The sequence below is a fragment of the Arachis hypogaea genome, chromosome 2 (assembly GCF_003086295.3).
Source record: "Arachis hypogaea cultivar Tifrunner chromosome 2, arahy.Tifrunner.gnm2.J5K5, whole genome shotgun sequence".
NCBI classification, from domain to species: domain Eukaryota; kingdom Viridiplantae; phylum Streptophyta; class Magnoliopsida; order Fabales; family Fabaceae; genus Arachis; species Arachis hypogaea.
The window spans coordinates 67,078,612-67,089,619 of NC_092037.1; the positions used below are offsets into that span (position 1 = coordinate 67,078,612).

The 11,008-nt window shown below is 32.4% G+C and overlaps 1 long non-coding RNA gene across 1 annotated transcript; it reads left to right on the plus strand.

Annotated features, from left to right (window-relative positions):
- Positions 1–4,022: 4,022 nt before the first annotated feature.
- LOC140179551 (uncharacterized) lies at positions 4,023–6,587 on the plus strand. Its single transcript, XR_011873069.1, has 2 exons — positions 4,023–4,568; positions 6,001–6,587. It is a non-coding gene; the product is annotated as an uncharacterized lncRNA (long non-coding RNA).
- Positions 6,588–11,008: the final 4,421 nt, after the last annotated feature.

An 11,008-nucleotide genomic window follows, 5' to 3' on the forward strand; every position in this document is an offset into this window, starting at 1 on the left:
TTTCAACCTCCCTAATTCTTCAACTATTCCTTCATCTTCTAGAGTCTCTACCTCCTCCACCTTTTGGGCCTCCTCTTGCTTCTCTCGAAGTATGGATATGTGAATCCGATCCATTAAGTCCCTAAGACGATCCCTTCTCTCTTGTTTCATGTTGCTAGCATAATAGGGATCGTATTGCTCTTGGATTGATGGATATGGGTGTTCTTTCATGGAGGGTGGTGGTGTGATGGAGAAATCATTATGTGGATCCACACGGGATATAAGAGCTTGGAGTTTAGAGGTGAGACCAGTGAGAGTAGAGGTAAGTGTGGTTTGAAGCTCTCTTTGCCCTTGGCAAATAACACTAAAAGTATCATCTATGGGAGCTTGGGGTGGATAGGAGGGTTCAGTTGTTGGAAGAAAGGGCTCATAATATGAATGTGGTTCTTCTTGATAAGGATATGGAGATGGTGTATATTGAGGTGGTGGTTCTTGGGGGTAATTGTGTTGGAATTGGAGTGGTTCTATGTATGGTTCGTATGGCTCATAAGGTGGTTGGTATGGTGGATAAGGGTTAGGGTCATATGGAGGTGAATGGTGGAAAGGGGCTTGTGAGTATGGTGGTTCAAAACTATGTTGAAGAGGGGGTTCATAGGCATATGGTGGTAGTTGTTGATAGTCACAAGGAGGTCCACCATATCCATTGTCTTGGTATGCATCAAAGAGTGGCTCTTGTTCATAGTGCATCAGAGGGGGTTATTGCCAAGATGGTTGTCCATAAGCTTGAGGCTCTTCCCACCTTTGATTGTCCTATCCTTGATGCATGTTCTCATTGTAGCTTCCATTCCCTACAACATAATTAGAACTAAACTCTTAGTCAAAGGGGTGAGAATTCATAGTAGCAAATAAAAACAAAAGCTAGTAAAAATAAGCAATAAAGTCCTAAAACTAACAAAAACAAACAAATAAGCAAAAGGCAAATATATACAATAACCAATAATAAGGCAAACATTTGCGATTCCCCGGCAATGACGCCAAAAATTTGACGGAGGAAAAATGTCGGTAAAGATTTTCACAAAAAATGTCACGTTGCAAGTATAGTTCTAAACTGACAATTAAACCTCAATCAATATTTAAATTGTTTGTCACAAATACAAACCCAATAAAATTAACCGAAGTATTTAAACCTTGGATCGTCTCTCAAGCAATTGCAGGGATGTGTATTTATTATTGGTTATGAGATTGTATCTTTTTGGGTTTTGAGATAAGGAACAAGAAATATAAATAACAAGAAAATAAAAAAACAACTAAGAAAAGTCCTAACAAGGATTGAGAATTGGAGTTCCTATCCTCATTATCATCATCAATTGTGATAGTAATTGCCTTTTACTTTCACTTTGCTAACCTCTAACAATGAAGGAAAGTCAAGTGAGCAAAATCAACTTAAGTTCACAAGTCCTAATCGAAGACTAGATTTAGTGAAGCCTAAGCCAACTAGTAATTTTCAATCACCAATCAACAAAAGAATTTTGATAATTCAAGAGTCTCTAATTGATCAATCCAAGTTAAGAACATTAAAATCTAATTTAAAATCCAACCAAGCATTTTATCAAACACTTGGAAGGCATAATATAAAAACATAGAAAACTAACAAGACATAGCAAAATCTAAAACTAACCAAAGCAAAGAAATAACAATAACAAAGCAATTGAACAATAAGAAATGTGAAACATAAATTGCATTAATGAAAATTGAGAGTAACACATGAACTCAAAAACTGAATTAGCAAAATAAAGGAATCAATGAGAAAAGTAAATAACTAAAGTGCTAGAATAAATAAAAGTAGAAGAAAACTAAATTAGAGTAAGGTAGAAATATGAATTTGAGAAGAATAAAACTAAAAACCCTAAAACCTAAAACTACATCTAAAACCTAAAATTATGTGAATGAATGTTGAATGATTGAATGATTCCTTCCAGCCTCACTTTGCATCCTCTAATCAGTATTTTCGGGCCTGAAATTGGGTCAAAGGTAGCCCAGAAATCGCCCCCAGTATTTTCTGCAATTACAGCATGTGACATTCTGTCACGCGTATGCGTCGGCCATGCGTACGCGTTGCTTGAGCTCGACATTGGCCACGCGTACGCGTCATTCACGCGTACACGTCGCTTGTCTGCTACACTAGTCAAGCGTATGTGTCGCCCACACGTACGCATCGCTGCCAGCTTCTCAAACTTTACTTTCTTGTGTATCTTCCACTTTTACATGCTTTTTTTCCATCCTCTAAGCCATTTCTGCCCTATAAATCTTGAAAACACTTAACACACATATCACGACATCAAATGGTAATAAGAGAGGATTAAAATTAGCAAATTTAAGGCCAAAGGAGCGTGTTTGCAATCATAGCACAAAATTAGGAAGGAAAATGTAAAACATGCGAATTTTATGAATAAGTGTGAGAATAATGGATAAAATCTACTCAATTCAGTAGAAAATAAATCGTAAAATAGCGGTTTATCACCCAGCCTTGACACCTAGTCCCTCACTAACTATATCATCATCATCATCATCATCAGCCTTAAACTCCCTTATACATCACCGAACATCAAAAGAAAAGAGAGAGACCGTGAGAAAACTCCATGGAACCGTGACCTTTCGAGTTCGATTTCTTAAACTCCATAACTCTAATAAAAAATCTAGACCAATTAAAATGTTATTATCTTCCTTCTCTTCATGTTAATGTCATTTTTGTTCGGGAGAAATCGGCTGTGAAGTTTCCTCCCTCCCTTGGTGGTTCGGCCGAATAGTGCATTGGAAGGAGTAGCCAATTTTCAAAGTTTTCTTCTTCAATTTCTTGATTAGAAACCTATCCTGGTGCTTTGGTTTTAGTTATTTTCATATGGAGGTAGAGTTAGATAATTTATTAATAATTAAATGTGTTCTTTATGTGTGATTATTGGTTTGATAATTATTGCTTGAAATTGAATGAGTTTATGCTTGATTTATGTTGAAATTTCGATGATTAATGAGTTTTATGGTTCGATCACTATGAACAGCCCATGACTGAGTTGAGTTGTTATTAGAATATTTTTTTTTCTCTCGCTTTGTTAGTTAGAGTTTTATTCAAAGGCGTAGATTTTGTAATTGATTTTGTATATAATATTATAATGTATTATTAATACTAAGTATATGAATATGTGTTATTTGTTCTTGATGGAAAAGTTTAACTTTTTAAAAAAATTGTCGGTAGATTAACGTGTAAAGGTTCAATATTAAATAGAGGATAAAAAAATTAGATTAGTAACGCTTTACTTTTGATACGATCATGACGTGCTAGACGTTGGGCCGTTAGATATCGTCATCTAACCTTCGCGTCGATGGTATTAAGTTTATGATCTAAATCATTCCAATTTATTTAAATATATGATGTGAGGGTGGGTTGACATGTTTATTTTTCAGTTCTAAACACAGTTGAGGTTTTTCTGGGGGTTTAAATGGGACGAGTTTGTATACGTTGAAGATATGGAACAACTGCTTAATCATACATGCTACCAACTCGAAGTTAGACCACCAATTTTCCTAAGACATGATAGTATACCTCAGGATGGTAACAACTTTGTATCTTTCAATGTTATAATCCAAGGGCAAGGGGAGATTGATGGTGTTAACATATTCGTTAATGGAAGGTTGTCGAGGGAAGAAGGCGTTGCAAGACAAGACCACTACAAAAAAAAGGCCTGTCGGCACACTTTTTTCTTGCCACACTTTTAAAGTGTGGCCAAAGTGATCAATGGCCACGCTTTTATGAAGGTGTCCACTTATTTGTGATTTGGCGATGCTTTTCTTGCTACGCTAGGGATTTCGGCACGCTTTTATGAGGGTAGTGACTGAATAGTAATTTAGCCACGCTTTTTTGCAACACTTCAAAAACGTGGTCACATAGAAAAACAAGTACGCTTTTAAGGCATGGCTAATTTGTCTTCCAATTGTCACATTTTTAAAGCATGCCTATATCCTCTAATTATTTGGACACCCTAAAAAAAGGTACCATAGAGTTCCCACTCAAAATTCAATTTTCCACCCATTTTTTCCAAACATTTTATTTTTTTTACATATTTTCACTTTTAACACCATAAAAGTGAAAACACTTTACACTTTACTTTTAACCCTATAGAAGAGAAACCAATTAACCCTAAAGAAGCCGTTGCACCCAGCAGCTGCCCTTCGTCTTCATCACTGCCGATGAGGACCGTCGCACTTAGCTGCCCTCTCTCCGATGAGTACCCTCGCACCCAAATGCCCTCTCTCCTAGCCCTTCATCTTCATCACTATTGAGAACTCATTCACCCAGCCCTCTCCCTGTCGCACTTAGCTCCTTCACAACCCTTTTTCACACCAACCCTCGCACTATCAACGCAAGCTGTGTCGTTGGATTCGCAACTCTATATCGGCGCTCCTCCATCTGCGTACCGTGCATTGGCGTGCCCTCATCCCTCAGCAGTCTCTCTCTCGCAAACCCTAAAATGTTGCCTCAATCGTTTTTGCGTCTCCCTCAATCGGTGCTCAACCCTCACCTTAAACACTACAAGGTAAGTATTTCTTCTCTCTGTTCTCTGTTTCTCTGATAAGGGCCATTATTTTGGAAACTTAGGTAATGATGGTGTGTTGTGTTGCAATAATAGTGGGGAGAAAAAAGATTGTTAGTTCTGGTTATGTAAATAACATTGAGTGGAATTTGGCATTCATGAATGAATCTGATTCTTTTTTTTCCTTTTCTTTTTAACTGCATATTTAGTTTACATAAGTGTCTTACAAGTTTTGCTAATTGGTTTCTTCTGTTTTCATTTCATGACAAGAATAGCACAATTTCGTGCTGAGATTTGTAACAAGATGTAGTGATGATACCATAAAAGCTTTGTTGTAGATTTTTAAAGAGTTATTATATTATTATATTATATGAACAAACAAATAATGTTAATTAATTACTAATTACAGATATCTATTTTTGTGTGTTTGAATTATTGTTGAGAAATATTTTATTGTTATGAATTTGTAGATGAGTGTGTGACCACATGGGAAAGACACTTCAATCTGTGGGAAGCATGTGATTATAGTCCCTAAATTCACACTGCAACTTGTTCATGGGCTATGTATACTAAATTCACATGGTTATTTGTTCGACTTTTTTTTGTCTGTTTTGATGTTTTTCTTCTTTTAGAACTTAGTCTCCTTGAATGTTTTGAATTTTGACAACAGTGAATATTTGAAAGAGATTAACCTCAAACTTTTTTTAAGAATGAGACATTTCTATTGTATTATATCAAATCATTTGGTTCCTTAGGACAACATCATGTGCCCTGTATAATTTTAACTTGTATAATTTTTAGTTGTTTTATAAAATGTAACCACATAATTGGAGGGATGGCCCATTGAAGCATGGTTTATGATGTGTTTGTAGACAGGAAATTTTTAAAAAATATATTTATAAATTTGTAATAATGATTTTAAATTAAATTTTTAATATTTTATCGATATTCCTTCTGCTGCCCATTGCCCAGCTATGTGATAGCCTTTGAGAAAATGAGAAGGCCAATTCTATGGTGCCTATGATTTGGTACCTAAATTTTGCCTAACTTTCTTTTTGTAGTAAGTTTTGAATTTTTAAAAATTATTTATTTTTATATCTTTTAAATTAAATATTGATTTTTAACTCTTTTTAGTAAATAGGCACTACATTTTAGGCACCATAGCATTCACCGAGAAGGCCAATTAAAGTTCTACTACCTATGAAGTCTAGTTTACTAATGCTGTTTTTTTGCTTTAACATTATTGTATTTTTTACATTTCTTTTTGCTATTGTTTCTTCTTTATTTCTCTCATGCTGACTGATTTTTATTATTTGAACGAGCATGTGGCTGCTCCTATTATTATTATTATTATTATTATTATTATTATTATTATTATTATTAAACTATTTAGACTTGTTTAATGTTGAAAATGATGTGTTTTCTATTCTTGTAGAAATGATGACTTGCTTTTGAAGTATTCATACGCCATGCTGGCTTCTTTCGAGAAGAAGGCTTCTATTGGTCCAAAATTCTGGAACCATGATTGGAACCATTTAGGAAATTATAATGATATCCCCTTCCTGAACCATATGAACCAAGAATGGGGACTTGGTGATAGGAATAAAATATGGTTCCATGCTTCTTGGTAATCATAATAGGTATAGCTTTGAGGTTTAAACTTCAAAGAGAAGTTTTTAGAATGATATGGGGGTAATTCCCATTCTTGTAGAGATAATATTTTCATGATTTTTATTTTTGAGTAAATAGGTTGTTTGGTATTGGAGTCTCTATAATGTGTTAATTCAATAGATCCAGTGTCTACTAATATGAATTCATAGAATTTCTGGGTTTTTTGTGGGTTAATAGGAATGTAATGGAAAGTGTTTGGGAAAATAGTCTTGTATAGGGTTTTTTTGTCTTTTTTGAACCACTCTTTTTCAATGGTTAATATTTTAATAGGAGTGGGCTTTTCATAGTAAGGAAACTGTTCTTTCAAAGGTTATTATCACTAAAGAATTATTTTTCCCTAGATTTAAACTACTCATCATTCTCACTGCTACTTCAAAGTTGTAACTATAAAATATTTGAGGCTTATCAAGAAGATTTGTAATAAAAATCCAGTTAAAAATAATTTCTTTATAAATGTTATCAGATACCTCCCTCTTGAGCAGGCTCTGATACCACTTGTAAATGTTGAGCTTGTAAAGGTTGAACTTGTTCTAATAAAGGATCTTGTAAAGGTTGAGTGTTGTAGAGATCTGATGGTTGTAATAATGTGAATTTATTATTAGTAGTAATTGAAGGGCTCTTAGAAGGTAATGATGATGATGATGATGCTTTTACAACCTGTGACATTGTCATAGGTCTTAATGATAATGGTTTTACTGGTACAGGAATAATAGGTAATTTTGTTTCTTTTACTTGGTCAAAAGGTTGACCATAATCTTCACTGGAGGCTGGTTTTTGCTCCATCCTTTCCCTGCAAAAATTCTCTAGTAAGAAAGTCAGGGAGTGAATTTAGTTCTCCTTTTATATGTTCAATAGTAAAATCGAAGCATGATAAAATAGCTTGCCATCTTGCAAATATTTGTTTTGAAACCAAAATTTTTTACATCATTCTCTAAAACATTTGGGGCTGCTTTACAATCAGTTCTTATTAAGAAGGTTTTATTAAATAAATCTTCTTGAAATTTTGAAACACATAATACTATGGCAAGTATTTCTTTTTTAACTGTGGGGTAGTTCTTTTGGGCTTGGTTCCAAATTCCTGAATGGTATTTTACTATTTGTTCTTTTGAGCTTTTAGGAGGTATTTGTTTAAGGATTCCTCCATATCCTAATTCTGATGCATCTGTTTCTACAATTAATTTAGCCGATGGGTCTAGTATACTTATGCAAGGTATTTCTTTTACTGCATTTTTTATTTTTATTATTATAGAAGTCATTTCTTTTGTCCATGGAGGTGGGTTTTTTCTTAACCTCTTATAAAGAGGTTCGCAAGTAACTCTTATACCAGGTAAGAATTCTGCTACATAATTTAAACATCCCAAAAATCTTTGTAATTGTTTTTTGTCAGTTATTTCATTTGGAAACTTATCTGCAAATTCAATAGCTTTTTTAATAGGTACTATGGTTCCTTGATAAATTTCATATCCTAAGAACCTTACTTTAGTTGTAAAAATTTTCATTTTCTTTTCTGATAAAACTAATCCTTGTTCTTTTATAATATCCATAAATTTTTCTAGATGATATATGTGCTGCTTTATTCCTTTTGAGTATACTAATACGTCATCAAGATATACTATAGTAAATTCTATATGTGGGTAAAATATATTATTCATTATTTCTTGAAACTCGCTTGGAGCATTTTTTAATCCTTGAGGCATTACATTCCATTCATAATGTCCAAAAGGTACTATAAAGGCTGTTTTATATCTATCTTCCTCTTTTACTGCAATTTGATAATATCCTGATTTTAAATCAAATTTTGAAAAGATATTTGCTTTATTTAATCTTTTAATTAAATCACTTTTATTTGGTAAAGGATACCAAATCCATTTTAATACCTTGTTTAGAGGTTTATAATTGATAACTAATCTTGGAGCACCTCTTTCTATTTTAGATGCTTTCATCACATAGAAGCCTGTACAGCTCCAGAGTGATTTTGAAGGCCTTATTAGTCCCTTATCTAGATATTCTTGTATTTCTTTTTTATAATATTCTAGATACTCTTTGTTCATATGTATCGGTTTTGCCTTTGTTGGTATATCTTTTTCATTAAACCCATCTTCATATGGTAAAGATATTTCATGTAATTTTCTATGTTGAAAAGCTGTGGGATTTAAACTACATAATTCTTTTTTAATTTTTTCTTCAATTGCTCTTATTTTATTTTGTATTTCTGGAGTTTGTAATTGTTCTTCTATTCTTTTATGTGTAACTTCTTGGTTTAAGTAGTTAATTTGTCTTGTCTTTCTTTCTATGATATTAACTTGACGCGGTAAGTGTTGTAAAATTTTCTCCAGACTCAAACAATTAATTTGTTTTACTTCTGTTTCCATTACACTAACCTGTGTAGATAGGTGTTGTAACATATTGAGTTCATGCTGATTTGGTCTTGTGAGAAATTCAAAATGGACAGGATGATTAGGGATTCTTGTACAAGTTATTCCGTCGATGTCGACATTAAAGGGATATAATAATAAAGTAAAAGGGTTTCCTAATATAACTTGATGAGATATATTTCTTGCTAAGAAGAATGTAGTGGCAAAGCATACCCTATTTTTACAAATTTTTGCTTTAGATAACTTATAGTCTATAGTCATTTTGTCATTTTCTGCCATTAAGACTCTTTCTGTAGTTTTCTCATAATATTTTGTGGGTATTAATCCTTCTTGTATACAGTTAACATCAGCTCCTGAATCTACCATAGCTATTAAATCAAATTTTTCTTCTCCTACTATTAAAGTTATCGTAGTGAACCATTTTTGACTTACTAATAATGTTAATATATTTATATAATTTTCTGTACCTAGGTTAATATAATTCTCGGGGATTGTTATATTACTAGTCCCTTCATTATTTTGCAAAGATTGTTCTTGGATTTTTATTATGTTTTCTCCTTCTATTTTTAGTAATCTGTAGTCCATATTAATGTTTTGTTGTTTTAATTCTGAAACTTCTCTTTTTAACTTTTTTATCTCTTCTTTGAGAGAATTAAGGGAAACTTCTTCTTGTGGATTTTTAAAACGATTATAAATTTCTTTTATTTCTATTGGTCTTATTTCTTGCTTACTTTCTTCTTCTTTTTTAACTAATTCAGCTAATTGTCTTATAAACTCATCCCTTAATGGTGTATCTTCTAACTTGTCAATTATTTTGACTAGTGTAGAAGTTTGTTCTTTAGTTAAAACATTTACAGTTTTTTCACAGTTTCTACAGTTACATAATCCTATTCCTAAACAATTATTATTATCCTGTTCCTCTTTTCCACTATTTCCTCCTGAGCTCTCTTCTTCTGACATAAAGTCTAATTGTTGTATAAAATAATCTTCAGTTTCAGAAGAATCCTCATAACTTGATTCTTCTTCTGATTCTGAATTGATTAGTATGGCTGTTAAAGCATGTTTAATTTCTTTATTTTCTATTTTATTTATTTTTTGTTCTGTCGTACATTTATTAGCATAATGTCCTTGTTTTTTACACTTCCAACATGTTACTTGTTTTTTCTTATTAGGAAATTTAGGTTTTCCTTTAGGAGTCTTATGGAATTTTTTATGATATTTCTGTTCATAATAAAGGGGTTTGTCTATATTATATTTAGGTTTTTTATAAAAATTTTTCTTTTTAACTTTATGCTGCCCACTAGGTGCTTTTTCAGGAGTTATTCCATATTGATAACAAAAAGTGCCAAGCTCTCTTTTACCCGTGATACTTTCTTGTTTTATTTTCTGTTGTATCTTGGTATCTGTGCATACTTCTATACCTGTTTGTACTATTATATTATGCAATTGTCCAAAAGTTAATGAATTATAGGGAATCTGGGTCCCAAACCGTGTTTGTAGTTTTTGTAATACTTTTTCAGAGAATAATTTTGGTAAGGCTGCTATGAATCTTTCTTTCTAGAAAGGCGCATGTGCATCATCTCTTATCATAACTTTTGACATAAAAACATCTTTATACCATCTATAATCAGACATAGTTGGACATCTTAAATTCATTAATTGAGTATGTATCCTATCTTTAAAAATACTGGGATCTCCTACAAAATTTTTAATAATGGTATATATCAACGTGGATGTAGCGTCTGGTGATTGATCTTCTTGTTTAATACTATTAGTAATTAATTCTTTTTCTTGGACGCTGAGAAAATTATCCCACCAACCTTTTAATTGTCCTGTAAATCCTTGAGTTATCATAATTGCTGCTTCTTTATCAGAAGCTTTTCTCATCTTATAGGCAGTTGCAGCCATAGTCATATTACACATTTGATCTAAAATGGCTTGTTCACTTAATCCATCTATATTCCATTCTACTAAGTCTGATCCTGAAAAACTATTTTGTACTAATTGTGTTCGCTCTTCTAGACCTACATCTACTGGTGATGGTCTAGAATAATAATTTCTGGTTTTAGGATAATCTCTTTTATAGGATATTTTATTTAGTTCTAATTCTTCTTCCTTTTGTAATGTATTAATTGTCAATTTTCCTAGACTAATACTTCTGAGTTTTTCTTTTAGTTCTTCAACTTCTGTTTCTACTTTGGATTTTAAGCTAATATTATCTAAACTTTGTAATTTATATATAGGTTTTTCTATGGATTTTTCCACCTTAAGGACTTTTTCCATATTTTCCATTCTTCCTAATTGATTTTTCATTATATCTAACATGGTATTAGTAAAGTTTAATTGTTGATGTAATTTCTTAATATCTCTCTTTTCTATATTTCCATCTGCATTGCT